General features: G+C 40.2%; 2 long non-coding RNA genes across 4 annotated transcripts in view; both read right to left on the bottom strand.

Annotated features, from left to right (window-relative positions):
* The window catches only part of LOC135179002 (uncharacterized), a 150,969-nt gene extending 150,163 nt beyond the window's left edge, over positions 1-806 (bottom strand). For all 3 annotated transcript variants that reach the window (XR_010303840.1, XR_010303841.1, XR_010303842.1), the window contains exon 1: positions 686-806. This is a non-coding gene — a long non-coding RNA (uncharacterized LOC135179002). The remainder of the gene's footprint in view (positions 1-685) is intronic.
* Positions 807-2,534: 1,728 nt separating this feature from the next.
* On the bottom strand, positions 2,535-3,536 carry LOC135179001 (uncharacterized). The gene is made up of 2 exons (XR_010303839.1): positions 3,286-3,536; positions 2,535-2,866 (listed from the first exon to the last, which is right to left on the bottom strand). It is a non-coding gene; the product is annotated as an uncharacterized LOC135179001 (long non-coding RNA).
* Between the last annotated feature and the right edge of the window lie 12,183 nt (positions 3,537-15,719).

Raw genomic sequence — 15,719 nt, 5'->3', positions numbered from 1 at the left:
TCTACATGTCTCTATTAAATTGTAAAAGCTCAACAACAACACAAACCCCGCAAACAAACCCAAAAAGCTCTACAACATACACCCCTTCAGGAGAAGCATTTGAGAAAGCATACCCACTTACCTCCAATATAAAGCACTGCAAAACTATGCCTGAGGGACTCTATTATTTCACCAGTACAGGTAACTGGGAGACAAAAGTTACTCTTACTAAAGAACTGTGTATTAGCTAGAAGTTAGTCACCATCTATACTTGTTCTGAAAACTAATTTTCAGGTTACAAAGCTCTGATGAATTCATTTCTTCACACACTTTACAACACCTGCTCATGAGTGATGCAGTGTATTTTTCTCCTCTACTTTCAAACTTGATTGCTACAGATTATTTGAACAGATACCCAACAGAAGTGTTCACAGAAACTCTGCATAGCTTGAGGCAAGAGACAGCATCTAAATAACTGCAAAACACTGCTTTGTGTTTGAGGAATGTGTTTTAAGGGACAGCTTCAAGGGACAATATTTTACTTTACTACTACAAAATCAGTAGGTGTAAAGAAATAGGGAAGATGTCTATTTTATCATCCCTGCTTATTGCTGCTGAGGCAGAGAAATAACAACATATAATTAAGATCCAAATTCCATACATCAACACATCCTAACAAGTTCACCCAATATAAAGCTTCACTCACCTCCACAGATCCATCACCACCATAACCAGAAACACTCAGATTGGCCTAGCTTCAGACAAGAGCGCCTTCTCCACGCCCCACTGCACAAACCACTACAACTGCTGATAGTGCTCTGAGAGCTGTGCTGTCTTTTGCACAAGCTTCTCACCAGCTCTAGATGAAAGGGTGCTTGACTTTCCATCATCAGGGGCAGCTGCAACAAAGGCTGCTGACACTCATGACTCAAGAACAGCTGACTGAGCTTGTTTGAAGCACCTGGGGATTCCTCAGGATAACCTTGTGGCTCTCCTTACCTTGTACTTCACTGGCAACAGCAGGTACCAATTTAGCACTAATGGAGAAACAAATGGCAGAAGCTTCATCGGCCATTTATTCTATTGCTTGTCTGCCTGGAAAAAAAAAAAACAACAAAACAAAAAGAGAGGGGAAAAAAAGAGAGAGAAAAAAAGAAAAAGGGGGGAAAAAAGAAGAAAAAAAAGGAGGGGGAGAAAGGAGGAAAAAAGATTTAAAAATATAAAAAAAGAGGGGAAAAAACAGAAAACAGATTCTGACAGTGCAGTTCAAGAGCATTATCTTCTGCTCTACAGAGAACATCATGTCCTATGTAAGCTGCTATTCTTCCTTTAAACATTGTGCTTTCACACCATATGGCATGATTTCAGAAGTGATTATTACTGAAACCCAAAAACTACTGGAAACTGTGGCATTAAAGTAATGTACAACTCTGTAAAAACAAACTGATGATGAAAAAGTAGTAGGTGTTTCCTAAACAGTAAGACTTAATTATCTCCCCCTGAGACAGAAGAATAACTATCAGTGAAAAGGTTGCCAAATCTGACACTTACTTAGAAAACTGCAAACAGATTTTGTTAAGCAATGCTCAGCTACTTCGAGTAAAGAGACTTCTGGAGGTAGGCATGTGCCTATCATTTCTGGAGATAGGCACATGTCAATTTTTATGCTACATTCAAACCCATGTTGATTTTGAACACATCAGTATTCATCATGCTCAATTAGCACCACCCTCATGTCACTTGATTTGTGTATTATAAAATTAAGCAGTTTTCACTAGCATTATCAATCCTCCCATTAGGACATAAACTAGGCAAATGTAAGTAGTACTACTACTGTAATGTGAAATCCATGTAAATTGACACAAGCATATTTGTTATTTAAAGACAAAAAGCAGAAGTATTGGGGACTTCCTTTGATTTCCTTCACTGTTTGGTAGAATTACAACGATAAGCAAAACAAGTGGTTGTGGTAGTCCACAATCCTCAGGGCAAAGGACACTAGAATCCAGAGAAAAAGGAGAAAATTAAACACTTTTTTGGTCAAAGTAGAATAATGTCCACCAGCTAGTGGGTAGCTGGAAAAATGCAATAAATTTGTTCTTACTGTCCATAACATTTGCTGTTGAAGGCTTCACGGACACTCATGGAAACCCAACTGGATTAACAGAAGAATGTATGTAACTTGAAGTGCTAGGAGGCCTGGGACAAAGTAGCTGCCTCTGGACTAGATGCTGAGAGTAAATTCATTATTTATATATGGTTTTTAATATTCACATTAATTTCCATCGAGATGCAAGTTAGCTTTCTCTGAGATAAACAACGTGAAATCCATCTTATTTCCATTTATATGTCCATTTCATATTTAGTCTAAGTTGCAAGAGAGACACTGCCATGCCTCATTTCTTTAATCACTTCCTTGTTCTACTATAGTTCAACAATGTGCTTGAGTCTACTGCTCTTGTCAGAGACATGGTCTAGACGAGAGAGCTGGCAAACAGAACTGTATTTCTACTTCATCTGCTGAGGCCTTGGGTAACTTTGGACATCTTCTAAAGTTTCTGGCAGGACACTTTCAGGCATCACACAACACTCACAGACAGCTGGAGGACATAACTACCATGTGACTAACACACTGTCATGGGTTGAACTGAATCTGATGATGACATCCAATACCATGCTGCCATCATGCCAGCTTCAAAATTGAAGTGCTGGCTGGGGCAAAGTATCGTGGGGCTTGAAGTTCAGGCTGTAGCATGAAAGGCTTCCTGCTCCAGCTGATACTTCTGGTTTCCAGGTTTGGAGTGTTGGTCTTTTCTGCTGTGTGAGCTGTGGGTTGGTGGGAGGATCACTGACTTCTGCTGCTGCTTCTGCAATTTTGCTGTCTTTTCTGCAAATAGGCTAAAGGTCATTGTGCTTTCCATCATTTCCAGCAAAACTCTTTATCTCGGGCCAGAATTTTTTTGGTGTGTGTGTTACTTTTCCTCACATCTGTGCGGGGAGAGAGGGTGGCTCATGAGAGTGGGCTGTGTTGACCCAGGACACATAGATACAGAGCAGTCTTAATTTACATATTATCATCTCCCTAATGCAGACACATGACTCTAAAAACAGTGGGAAAGTAGAATGATGTGGTTTTCCTATCCATAGCTTTAATGACTTCCCCATACACAACACAACAGATTATACATTTGCCACCCACACCACTATATTCATGCATGTAGTCTAAAGCAAGGCAAGAATAATAACTTTCAATTACAATGTTTTTATTATATTAAATTAGGAGTTTACCACATTACACACACTGACCTGGTAGGGCATAAATCCTGCCAGGCCCATTTAACCCTTGCTCTCCTCCTCCTGTTGCAGGTCCAGGAAGTTGAATAGAAAGAGCAAACAATGAAGGGTTTGACCCCAGTAAAGGCTTGAGGGCAAAGGGCTTAGCACCATGTGAAAGGTGTCTTGTGCTGCCCCTCAACATGCCTGTGTGGTCACACCAGGCACGAAACTCTGAATTCACAGGCCAGAACAATGATGCTAGTGCTTGTTGGCCAGTTTCACTTTCAAAATGATGTATTTAATGGGGGGTGATTTAGAAACCACCTTTCTGCCTTTTTGCACTGACCCTCCACTGGCAGCCACACCCCAATTGTGGCTTGTTAACTGGGAATCACTGCAGCCACCTGTTTGCACCTTGCACTAGCTCAGCAGCAGCAACTCAGTTCTCTCCTCCCCTCTGCCTGGAATGTTTTATATTTTAGCCTGAAATCATTATTGTGAGTTTTGGAACAGTCTTTGTACAAGAAACTCACTCAGGGACCAAAGCATCATGTGTACATATGCTGGACTCCATAAGCACAGTTAGAATTTTCCTGTTCTCATGTTCCTCTTTTCCAAGTTCTGATTGTTTAAACTGTTTAATTCTGTATTCATAAATACCCTTTGTGTAACTACTTCCTGTCGAGCGAAAATCCAAAGAATCTTGGGGAATTTCCCCAAAAATTTTAATATAATATGAAAAATTATACAGAAATTAATATCCATAACTGATTATTAATTTTCAATGCACGCATAAAGTATGAAAATGGTATAGCCTGACATTTTTTTGCCACCAAAGCAAAATTTTCAGAGTATATTAGCATTTAGTATTTCCATTTACCAGTAACAGCTGTAAGCATGAGCAGAATGCTCACATTTCTAGGCTCTTAAATGCCACAATAATCACTCTACTAATGGCAGGATTTAGATTTTATATTTAGAAAAAATAAAGAGGTGGCAAAGCAAAGCTCCATGGAAAGTAAAAAACTCTCAACAGTTTGTCACTGTAGGAAAATGCAGCTTCCAGTACTCTGTTGTGTCTTAAAAGCACTGCAGAGAACTGATTTGACATTACAGAATCATAGAATGGTTTAGGTTGGAAGGAACCTCAAAAATCATCGAGTTCCAACCTCCCACCATAGACAGGGACACCTCCCACTAGAACAGGTCTCTCAAGGCCTAATCCAACCTGAACACCTCCATGGAGGGAGCCTCCACAACCTCCCTGGTCAACCTGTGCCAGTGTCTCACCATCCTCACTGGAAAGAAATTTTTCCTAACATCCAGTTTAATTCTCCCCTTTGGCAGTTTAAACCCATTACTCCTCTTCCTGTCATTGCAAGACCTTGTCAATAGTCCCTCCCCAGCCTCCCTGTAGCCCCTTTCAGATACTGGAAGGCTACTCCAAGATCTCCTTCTCTTCTCCTTTTCTCCTTCGCCTTCTCTTTTCCAGGCTGCAGAGCCCCAACTCTCTCAGCCTGTCCTCATTGCAGAGCTCCCCCAGCCCTCTGAGCATCTTTGTGGTCTCCTCCAGACTTGTTCCAACAGTTCCATGTCCTTCTTGTGTTGGGGACTCCAGAAATGTATACAGCACTCCAGATGGGGTCTCAGGAGAGTAGAGTAAAGGGGAAGAATCACCTCACTTAACCTGCTGGCCACGCTCCTCTTGATTATCTCCTCCATAAACATGGTCAGGCACTGGCAGCTAAAGCAAGAGAGTTCTTCTCTCATACTCCACATAGATGCCCTTTTGTCATGCTAGTCTACACATCCATTGAGACAGATCCAGCTGAAAAACTGACCTCCCCACACACACCAAAAAAAAAAAAAAAAAAAAAAAAAAAAAAAAAAAAAAAAGGAGAATAATTTTCAAGCAAATCAGCTCTCCAAATCAGCCTACAGGAAGAAGATCTAAGTACTTGAGCCTCTGCTACTGTAGCTGCTTTTGAGATAAAGGAGACAGCTATGGCTCTCACAGAATCAAAACTTGTTCTGAAATTAAAAAATTAAATGGCTTCAAAGTTGGCTATGTTATCAAGTCTAAACCCTCAATCAAGACTCCTACTTGCAACTCATAAGTGCCTGAATATCAAGAAGAGTGTAACAGCCTGTATAAAATCCAGCATACATGAAAGAGTTTCTATTGTTTTAACTTTCTATGCTTTTAGCATACTACTGCATAACCAGCAACAGAACAAGGGGACACAGTCTCAAGTTGTGCCGGGGGAAGCATAGGCTGGATGTTAGGAGGAAGTTCTTCACAGAGAGAGTGATTGGCATTGGAATGGGCTGCCCAGGGAGGTGGTGGAGGCACCGTCTCTGGAAGTGTCCAAGAAAAGACTGGATGAGGCACTTAGTGCCATGGTCGAGTTGACTGGCTAGGGCTGGGCGATAGGTTGGACTGGATGATCTTGGAGGTCTCTTTCAACCTCATTGATTCTATGATTCTATGATTCTAATTAAAAAAAATATTATCCTGTTCTTAAAACAAATTTAGTTGGTATCAGTCCATCCAAGGGGGTCTATTTTTACTTTGCAGAAAAAACAGATGTAATACACAAGATGGTTAAGTGTTCAGTTCCTGTTTGCAAAAGAAATTTCAGGGAAAAGAAACCAAGCTGCACATCAGCATACACATACCTCAGCCAGGTACCAGGAATGCTTTCACACAATGTGAGCTTGTAGAAAAATAGCCTCCAGACCAACCACCAAACAGACACACATGCAAATAAACCAACAACTAAAATACTTGCATCCCAAGACAGGTGGCAACAGGAGATGATGTGCCACTGATAAAGAAGACTGTGAGTTTCTTTCTAAAAGCTACTTTTATCATCCCTGTAAATGCCACGAGCGATTCCAAAACTCTTCCTAATCCCAAACAAACAGCTACAAGGCAAGAACAACAGTGCCAAATCCTCAGTAGGGTCTGGCATAGTGAAACCAATGATGGAAGCAGTTGCATTTCATCACTGAGTGCAACTATGTTATTCTACTGGGCTGTAAAACCAAAATTTCTACAGATGCATCATTAAATTCTGTTGTCTTTGGAACCATACACAATGTTGGCAAGGAATAAACAATAAATTTAAAGTGATTTAATTATAGAAATATTACTTTCAAAATAGTTTCCACCATCTGCATTGCTAAAGGGCATCTGAGTGTCTCAGGTTTAAGCAGCCAAACTGTTACCAATATTAATCACTGTTTTCCAATGACTTGTACAACTCATTAGTCAAGATCTCAGTGAAATGAAGGGCAAGGGGTTTTGAAAATGTATGATTGCTTATTTAGCCAACTTGTGTTCCAAACAGAAATCTGCAGTACGATTCTTCCGCTTCATGCTACAAAACAAGGCAGTGGCATAGTCACTAGGACCACCAGTTGGGATTAAAGACATTTTACTTTTGTCCCAGTCAACTAATGGCTTAATGCATAACAGCAGGAAATTTACCTCTCCTGTGATTTCATCTCCTGTCTTTGAAAAGAGAAAATATTTACACAATCCATTGAACTGCTTTTTGAAGCAGAGTTTAAACACCTCACATTCTCATCCAACCTAGCAGAGGGGCTGATCTCTTGAGATGCAGCACATCTTCCACCAAATACACCCATTTCAACTTGCAAAACATCAGAGTGATGTGCAACAACCAGGGAACCAATTCACACAGCTCACTTAAAGCAGTTCTGTGTTTTAGAAACAGTGCATCTTTGTACAACCTGAGGAAAGCAGATGGGGAAAGAAAGAAGGGAAGGGGAAAGGGAAAGGGAATGGAAAAGGGAAAGGGCAAGGGAAGCGGAAGAGAAGGGGAAGGGAAAGGGAAGGGAAGGGAAGGGGAGCGGAGGGGAAGGGAGGGGAGGAAAAGGGAAAGGGAAAAGCAAAAGGGAAGGGGAAAGGGAAAGGGAAAGGGAAAGGGAAAGGGAAAGGGAAAGGGAAAGGGAAAGGGAAAGGGAAAGGGAAAGGGAAAGGGAAAGGGAGGAGAGGAGAGACAAAAGGAAAGACAAAAGGCAAAACAAAAGGCAAAACCAAGTTATTTCATCCTGAAAGAAAAATTAGTATATTGCTCATTCCCCAAAAACCACAACACCCCCCTGCCATCAACAGAAAATAGGTCATTAAGAAATAGCTGATCAATTTTGCAATTTGATTCCTTCATAAAATACTTAATATCTATCAATACAAGTCATAATTGGTGCTTTAGTAAGATGCCTGAAGAATTGGAGAGGTCATATCTCCTGTACTCATGGCTGCATCACTGAATGTTTACAACGCGGCATAGGAAGAATGCTGTTTCAACTCTGCAAAAGTGCTCTCAAAGACATGCAGGTGTTGTTTTCATGCAAATGACATTATGCAGGCACAAAGAGAGATTATTTTAAATATCTGAGAACATTTTAACCAAATTGTTCTTGGATCACTAAATGATAATTACTTCCAGACATAACAGACCTCTAAAAGAGCATTATCACCCCAGACCATCAGTAGCTGTGCAGAGGCTGAAATGTACTGGCAAGGTTCAGAGCTAAGGTGAACCTATTTTTGCATTTGTTGCAGTGTAAAGCTAATAAATGAATGCTGTGAATTTAGGGGCAGCAGGAGATGCCATGTTACCTGACAGATTAGGATGTGAAGTAAATGAAACTGTCACACAGAGACGACTGCTAACAGAATCAAATTTAGATTTAAAATGAGCCCTGAAAATATTTCTTAGAAAAGCCTCACCAATGAAGAATTCACTGACTTCCCAGAGGGCAGGAGGTCATGTATTACACCAAATCAGTCAGCTGTGCCCCTCCACTAAAATACAAGAAATGAAGAGCTAAAAGTGACTGGAATGAAAAGAAGTTCTTGAAAGAAAGAATGAGACTCTGTAACTAGGGTCACGGGTCACACCATTTAAAGACAGCAGAAGCACTATTCCAATGAGTGCAGGACAAGGTCCAGAGTGATCCATTTCTCTCAGAAGATCAGAGCACACTGAAGAAACGAGATGTAATGCCCTTGTTTCATAGCACGTCGGGAAAAGTTCTTGTAACTCTAGCAAACTACAACTCGACCCAGAAACAGCTTAAATCAAATGTGGCACCCAGCCTTCCGGACTTGCCAGAAGTGACACAGACATTTGTTTTAACAAAAAGGTTACTGCATGTAGGTAAGAAATAACAGTGCAAGATTCTAAAATCTGCTCTCAGTAGAAGGCTTTCTTCAACTCCTGACTGAAAGGGATAATGAATGTAACAACAAACTACCCATTATATACCAGGTTACTACATGTGCCACCAAAATCCCTGCTTTATCGACTCTGTTGCATCTGAAGGACATTAACACTGTTATTAAGATTACAATCTATTTGGGATCAACCTCCAGGAGGACAACTTAAGAAAGAAGCCTCCCACCACAGCTGCTTGCTGCAGTCCACCTGAGCTTTGAAACAAGCAGGTACACATCCTTCACCTGAAAAAAGCAAAAGCAGGCCACTCACTGGGATGCACTGGAACAACGTAGCAGTCCATTATAAAAGCTGCATGTACACTGGCACACACCTATACACAGATGGCAGATGGCTCTTTATGAGACAATTTCTTCCCTGCACAACAGAAACACTTTGACAAAACTCTCCTAAAATCCACACACTTCCTTTCAACAAATTAATATTTCTAAATTCACCTACCTTACCTCCTTTTATATATATAAAAAAAAAAAACCAAAACCACTAGGCAGAGACTTTTTGGAACTGTCGTGAACACAGAATGTTGGACAAGACAACATGCAATTATATGACTAAACTAATAACTTGTTCAAAATTAATTGATCAACAAAAGATTTTAAACTGTCTGTAAAGTCCATCAGAACTTGTCCAGAATCCTGATGATCAGCCAGAAGCCACAGGATTTCAGCGCAAGAATCACTGCTACTAGACAACCCCTTTAGCAGACCACAATGCAAGCAGATTCTCTCTATATATGAGAGATTCTCTCTCATTCTGAATGTGCACTGGTTGGTATTCTAAAACCATGAGGTTGAATACTCATCCTAGAATTCCTCCTGTAGCATATCATAACCAGCTACTGTCAATCTGCTTGATAACATCTTTAATTTGTTGGCTGTAGGAGAAGATATAGGCTGGATGTTAGGAAGCAGCTCTTCACAGAGAGAATGATTTGGAATGGGCTGCCCAGGGAGGTGGTGGAGTCACCGCACCTGGAAGCATACAAGAAAAGACTGGGTGAGGCACTTAGTGCCATGATCTAGTTGACTGGATGGGCTGGGTGATAGGTTGGACTGCATGATCTTGGAGGTCTCTTCCAACCTGGTTGATTCTATGATTCTATGAAGAAAGCACAGTGAAGTGGGCAAAGAAGCAGAAATGGCAGGCACATGTTACCCAACAGGAATCAGAAGAGTGCTGCAATAGTTTTGGCATCATTCTGGCAAGCTAGCCCAGGTTGTATAGACCTCCCAAACTGCCTCCCTGTAGTTCTAGACACTTAAACAGCAGAACACAAACTTTGTTTTCTCTGGCACTCAAGGACATTTGGCTGAACATGTCTCTTCTAATATTAAAAGCAAAACAGAAAGACCTAACTTAACACAGCGCGTATATGAAGGGAAGCGCTGTTCTCAACATACTTTTAATTTTAGCCAATGATAAATGATTTTTTAAACATTTGAAAGCATGACTATGTTAAATTGCTGTATTTTTCCAACATGGAAAAATCAAAAGCAGCATTACAAAGAAGATGCAAATCCGCATATGCATGCAGAAGATGGAATTATCTCTTTATCATCACACTTTTTCCTCCATTCAGATAAAAACTCAATGTCATTCCAATGAGGCTTGAGAAGAAAGCACAAAACAGTTACTAATATTTATAAACATGTCTTTCCTAAAGACAAAGTTAGCAAATTATTATGAAATAATTAAGATACCCAAACGATCCAAGTTATAAATACTAAATTTAAGAGGGCAGACTCCCCATTCAACATGAACAAAGTAAGAAATTAACAGAGCAAGCTGTATGCTGATAATGGACAATTTGTCTATTAATTATCTATTGCTTCTAAATCTTATTTTCTATCAGCTACTCAAAACTCACACTGAAAATTTTATGGGAGCCTGCCAACATTAGGGAAATAGAGAAGAAAATGGGTAATAGCCCCCTAGGGCCCAATATATTTTTGACAATAGATTTTTAAAACATATGCCAAAAATTAATGAGGCAGAAATGGAAACAGATTGGGTAAATTTTGAAGTAGCTTCAAGTGAAAGATACTTATTATGAGTTATGTTTATAGTTTCCTGGAAAAAAAAAAAATCAAGAACATAGACACTGAGGTAACAATACAGTTGTGATAAACTAATTTCAGAAAGTACTGAGGGTATGTATCATCACTGCAATTTAGGAGGCCAGACAAGAACAACTGTCAGTGTTGTGTATGTTTCTTAGAAGGCTAATCTGTATTAATGTTGTGGTAGGCCTGATAGGCCCAAAATAGGCTTATACATGTCCTGCCTTGCCCAGGCATGCTTTTCTGCTCCACCAGAGAGGCAAGCACAGGATCCGGACACAAAAGAACCTGGAGCCACTGAGACTGACCTGCCCAGGGTCCTGTGGTGTAAGGTACACACAATTAGCTTGTTCCTGCCTAGTGCAAGGCCTGTGCTTTGCCCAAATTAGGGAAAAGTGAGCCTGAGTCTTTGCCTAATATGGTCTGGTTTGGCTAACTGCCATCCTGATTGGACGTTCTTGTGTCCAAAGGGCAATTAATCTTAGCCCACATTGATAAAAGGAGATAGGCAGGTGAACAACCTGCTTTGGCTTCCCTGCTTTGCTTCCCTGCTCTTTGCCTGTTCTCTCTGCTGTGCCCAGCCCTGCTGCTCTTGCACACTGCCTTATTGCTGCCTGCTAAACTCCACTGCCACCAGTTACCAGGAGCAGACCCTGTACGTCTGCATGCAATGGGCCTGTGTGGCCAGCGTGACACCGTGCTGAGACTGCACAACATCTGCCTCTGCATCTGAAGGTCCTGCTTAGAATCCCTTGACATATACACAGATAGTCCAGAAGTAGCCAGGAGAACAGGCCAGAGATCATCTGCATCCTTTCCCCAGAAGCTGGGAAGACTCAAGCCTCAACGTCCAACAAGACAGAGTCCCCTGAAAGCATTTGGGCACTGTCTGGACTGTGGCCAAGCCCTGTGAGTGGGCAATAATAATAATAATCTGTGAGTAGATGCTTCAATGCCTCTTTGTAATTCTCTGTTGCCTTCTGCCATAGAGCAGGAAGAGCTTGAGCCCAGCTACTGGGCAAGTGGAATCTGACCACAGGAATAGTCTCTTCCAGTTCAATTAATGTTTATATATTTTACAGGTTATATTAGATGTAGATATTATCCACAGAATGTTTCCATGACCGTGTAAGAACCAAAATATTATTAAAATTAGTGGTCAGGGGTGGCAGAGTTCTGAATAGCAACAGTAATACACAAGAGTCATTTTGGAAAATATCATCTCATGTCAATTAATTTCCCCTCCCCAACAATTTAAAAATAAAATTTTAAAAAAGGTAAATTTGACTAAACATTTTAAAGGCTGAACTTCCATCAGCTTCTTGACAAAATAACTCATGTTCACAAAATAACAATGTCATACAAAGTCAAGTGTCAGAAGCGGATGCCCACATTACTGCAATCTTTTCTCCATAGCACCTGTTCACTGAGATGAGACAGCCTCACGAATACAAAGGAGATCTATGGGCATTTGACAGAGAATCCAAAGAAATAAAGGATTCTTGGGGTTTCCTAAGAGACAAATCACATTTTAGGGATTCTGGACAGTGTGTTCATGAAGTAAACAGGACAGGTGGCGTTTCTGACAGGTGTTATTCATTGCTTTTATTCCATTCTCTTCTATTTTCTGATAAATGTCTATCGGTGTCTTACAGAGCAGCACACTAAGTGTTCTGCTTAGACAGCATAATAGAAAGGTTTAACTAAAACCCAACAGAGCTATATTAGACCTTACAAGCAAAAAGAATATCAGTACTAAAGCATCACTCGCCCCTTCCAGCAATTATAACCATAGTGACTCCGAAGTTTAAGAGTGCAATAACATCCCTGGGAAAAGGTCAGAAAAGAAATCCAATTAAACTTTCTTTTATGTTGACATATGCCAAAGTGGAACCACTCTTTATGGGCACCGTTTAACACTGCGTCCTTAGAACTTGAACAGGTTTCGCATAGAAAGAGACTCGGACATATAAATCTGTGTCTGATGGGATACAGCTAAACATCCCAAATCTTCTCCATGCATCCAATGAAGAACAGGGCAGCTTCAACACCGGAAATCACAGCACAGGTAAGTCCTCATGAAAAACACTATTTGGCTATTTGGTCTGGTGAAGAGAAGACTTAGAGGGGATCTAATCAATGTTTGTAAATACCTGAGGGCTGGGGATCGAGAGGGAGGGGATAAACTCCTCTCAGTTGTGCCCTGTGATAGGACAAGGGGCAATGAGTATAAAGTACAGCACAGGAAGTTCAACCTCAACATGAGGAGGAACTTCTGGACTATAAAGGTGACAGAGCACTGGAACAGGCTGCCCAGAAAGGTCATGGAGTCTCCTTCTCTGGAGACTTTCCAGCCCTGTCTGTATATGTTCCTGTGCAACCTGCACTAAATTCTATGGTCCTGCTCTGGCAGGAGATGATTTCTGGAGTTCTCTTCCAACCCCTAAGATCCTGTGATCCTATGAGACTTTAATGCCAATGCTATTCTTTCTAACAATGCAAATATAATGGAAAATAAACATGAAGTGTGCAGTAAACTGTTCAACTAAGTGCCAAATGCTCTTGGAGAAAAGTTGAATGAACATGATCATCCTCAACTAAAGCACCACAGAATAAAACTTGTCTGGAGTAGAATTTAATTTATAATGATAAATTCAATCTCTTTTTTTTCCCTTGTCTTCCTTTAATTGTGTCTCCTTACTAGTAAAAACCAACTATTTTGCTTCACCAAATCACCCTGGATTTATACAGGTTTGTTTTGATAGAATCACAGAATTAATCAGGTTGGAAAAGACCTTTGAGACCATTAAGTCCAATTTATACTGGAATGGAATTTAGAGCTTTCAATGTCTGACATTAAAACAAAAAAAATTAAACAATAATGTGTAAGAAGCACCTTTGGAAATGCAGTGAGTCAGTGTGAAAATTACAATGGATACATTTAAAAAATATAAAAATAGTAATAAAAAATCCTTTCGGTAATTCAGCCTCCAGGCATCACCCATTCTCAGAAAGGTGGCTAAGGCAGTCTGATACCTGTCCATCCTCTCAAAAAAACTTCCATCCCTCACCTGAAAAATATTCCCCATGAAAATCAAGACAACTGTTTTCTTCAAACAGCATTTCAATGCAATGGTTATTCCTCATTCTAACCACTGTATTTACATTTGGTTCACTTGGTCTCTGTTTCCTCCTCTAAACCGATCACCATCCCACACAACACAAGTATTTCCTCAAGTCGTGTATGGCACCCACGGATTCTTTACCCAGGCCCTGGCATTCTGAAAAGATTCTCAATGAAATTGTATAATGTTCTCACACTACCCCTTCACAGGATCACACAGAATTAACCAGGTTGGAAAAGACCTTCAAGATCATTGAGTCCAACCTATCACCTAACACCTTCTAATTAACTAGACCATGGCACTAAGTGCCTCATCCAGTCTCCTCTTAAACACCTCCAGAAGTGGTGACTATCACCTTCCCAGGCAGCCCATTCCAATCCAATCACTCTTGCCGTGAAAAACTTCTTTCCAACATCTAGCCTAAACCTGCCCTGGTGCAGCTTGTGGCTGTGTCCTCTTGTTCTGTCACTGATTTTGCTATGCCACCTAGCTTGTTGTTCTTTCTTATTATTAATCTGCTATTTCCTCCTTTGAAGTGTATCAGTTACTGTAGAAACAGTTCTATATGTAAATTGGAGCTGAGTCCACTAGGACAGAATGCTAGATAGACAGACAGACAGACAGACAGTCAGCCAATCACCAGCTAACTGAATGACTTGAAATACATAACTGGTTGAACAGCTAAAACTCCTACCTTGGATAGAACCACAGAATCATAGAATCACAGAATGGTTTAGGTGGGAAGGGACCTCAAAGATCATCCAGTTCCAACGCCCTGCCATAGGCAGGGACACCTCATCAAGGCAGGGACACCTCATTCAACCTAGCCTTGAAATCAATATGAGGTGAAAACAGAAATGTTAAAAGAAACAAATATTAATGCTTTAAGCATGCTTAATCTCATCTACTATTGCCACTGACTTGTGCATTTTATTGAACTGCTCTTCCAGCAAGAGGATTTAAATGTAAAGATTCATTTTGCTGCAAAATTCTGGGCAATTCATCATTCCAGTAATATGTATTAATTTAAAACTGCTGGATCCATTTACTACAATAAATTGTCTCTTGCTGATGAAATGAAATGTGTTTGGTCTATATTATCAACCCTAGGATGTCTACGTTTTCTTTCAGTGCTTTCTATAAATTAAGGCAAGATCGAGCAGGGATTTTACAATTGATTTTCCACCGACTCCTTCACGGGTTAATAGATTAGATTTGCTTTTATTTTGATGGCTTCGTGTAGTTACAGAAAAATGTAACATATAGACCTACATAGACATCCTCATCTCTTTCTAAATTATCCCTTGTCCTTCAGGATTATAAAAATTCACAATTAATTGGCTTCCACAAGATGCTACACCTGGTTCCAGTAGGAATTACACTCAGTAGCATCTTTGCTAGTTCTACTTCAACAACTAATTACTGCAACAATTAGAAATATACACTGAGAAAAAAAGGCTCTCGAAAGCTGGCTGCAGCCTTCAATACCTGTGAGGGTTTTTACAGGTGACAGAAGCCTTTCAAACAGCCAAAATCAGAGCTGACTGCTCACTTTTTATCAGAAGCCACACTAATGAGCTTTTGATGTCATTTCTGAGTGCATTCATACCCTCACTCTTTAAAAAAAAACCCTGCTGCACTAAACCTCCTGTTCTGGTCCCTCCCACAACAGAATATAAATGACCCACCTTATCCTGTTTTATCATTCCAATGCTGAAGCTAAGTTGAAGTTCTAAAATCATATTTCATTATTTGTTTCACTCGGGAAATACTTAGACTGAGATTATTAATTACTATTATTTGTGCAGAACTCAAAAGTAAAATATCCCAGTGACTTCAAAGAGCTTTGAACCAGGCCCAAAGGACTCAAATTGGATTTAATTTATTCCTGGACTTTTACTGACCCTCTGCACAGTGATGAATTTATCCTATCTTGAAATTACGAATTAAATAGGCCAAGGATGTATTTTTAATGGCTTTTTCAATTTGAAAACATAATGAAAAATGGC

This window comes from Pogoniulus pusillus, chromosome 10, assembly GCF_015220805.1.
Source record: "Pogoniulus pusillus isolate bPogPus1 chromosome 10, bPogPus1.pri, whole genome shotgun sequence".
Lineage (NCBI taxonomy): Eukaryota > Metazoa > Chordata > Aves > Piciformes > Lybiidae > Pogoniulus > Pogoniulus pusillus.
This window is presented reverse-complemented; position numbering and strand designations above follow the sequence as displayed.